At 47.5% G+C, this 1,667-nt stretch overlaps 1 pseudogene; it reads right to left on the minus strand.

The window, feature by feature from the left end:
* Window positions 1-206: 206 nt before the first annotated feature.
* On the minus strand, window positions 207-1,416 carry LOC116595639 (annotated as a pseudogene).
* Window positions 1,417-1,667: the final 251 nt, after the last annotated feature.

Consider the following 1,667-nt stretch of genomic DNA (forward strand, 5'->3'; position numbering starts at 1 on the left):
GAAGAGTGGTCACGGATTATAGAGTAGAATATTTTTTAAAAAACACATTATAATTATGGGGTCCCTGCCTGGTTCAGTTGGAAGAGAATGTGACTCTTGATCTCAGGGTTTTGAGTTCAAGCCCAATGCTGGGTATAGAGATTACTTAAAATAAATTTAAAAAATTTTTAAAACGTCTTTATAATTAAGAAAAAAGAAAGCCTGCTTCCCTCCACCCTGCCCAAAGGAAGACTTGCTGTGCTTTATTCCCATGCCTCAAACTCATCACCAAAAAGAGAACTGCAATAGCAGGGACAGGTTTAAGATAGTTCAGGCAAGAGGAGAGTAAGTCCAAGCCTCCTCCTTAAGCTGTTCTTATCCAGCTATGGCTCCTCCTGGGTGGCCTGGAAAGGCCTGGAAAGGCCTGGGCTGTCACCACTTGCTTCCTGGTCGCTTTCATGGTAGACTTGGTGACTTTGCCACCAGCTGCTGCTGTTTCTCCACATTCTTGAGGACCCTCATAGCCACTGTCTGTTTCATGTCACATAAAGTGACAAGGGGTAGGTACTCTGAAAAGCTTTCAACACACATGAGCTTTCATGGAATCATCTGAATGATGGCTGAGTCCCCAGGTTTTGGAGCTTTAGGACTGTCTTCTGGCTTCTTGCCTGAGTGCCAATCTTCTCTGTGACGTCTGCAAGCTTGCAGGTGATTTGGGCTGTGCGGCAGTCCAGAACTGGGGAGTAGCCAGCTGCAATGCTGCTGGGGTGGTTGAGAATGATCACCTGGGAGATGGCGCTCCCCACGTCCAAGAACAGGTCATTCTTTCTGTCTTCCACCACGTAGCCCCACCTGATGTCCTTCACTGACATTCTTCACTATGAAGCTCACATTGTCACTCCACAGGGCCTCAGCCACCTCGTGGTGCATCTTTATAGACTTGACACCTATATCAAGTGGTGATGTTACAGGGGGCAAAGGCTTGAGGAAGCCTGTTTCCCCCCAGCCCATGGGCATGGTACCAATGCCCCCATCTTGTATACATCCTGCAGAGGCAGCTACCGGAGCTTGTCCATAGGGCAGGCAGGGGGAATGATGGAGTCCAGTGCTTCTAGTAATGTTGTGGCCACCATGTTTCCTTCCTTCCTGGTGATCTTCCAGCCTCTGAACCAGGACATCCTGGTGCTGTCCCCATGCCTGCCAGAGATGGGCACAAAGGCGACAACCTCAGAGTTGTAACTGATCTTCTTGATTTAGGCCTTCACCTCCTTGCAGATCTCCTCAAAGCATGCACTACCAAAAGGCGGCTCTGCGATGGCCATCCTATTGACTGCCACAATGAGTTGCTTCACACGCAGCATATCAGCCAGCAGTACATGCTCATGGGTTTGCCCATTCTTGGAGATACATATTTTTAAAATTAATTAATTTATTTGAGATAGAGAGATCATGTGGGGGTGGGGGAAAGAGTCTTAAGGAGACTCGGCACTCAGCACGGAGCCCCACGCAGGGTTTGATCTCACAACCCTGAGATCAGGACCTGAGCTTAAACCAAGGGTCAGATGGTTAATTGAATGCACCACCCAGATGCCCCCCATTCTTGGAGATATTAGTAACATTCCCCAGAAGTCTGGAATATTATGTTTCCATGTTCCTGTCTTTAAAAAAAAAAAAAAAAATAAAACAGT

Source organism: Mustela erminea, chromosome 7, assembly GCF_009829155.1.
Source record: "Mustela erminea isolate mMusErm1 chromosome 7, mMusErm1.Pri, whole genome shotgun sequence".
Classification (NCBI taxonomy): domain Eukaryota; kingdom Metazoa; phylum Chordata; class Mammalia; order Carnivora; family Mustelidae; genus Mustela; species Mustela erminea.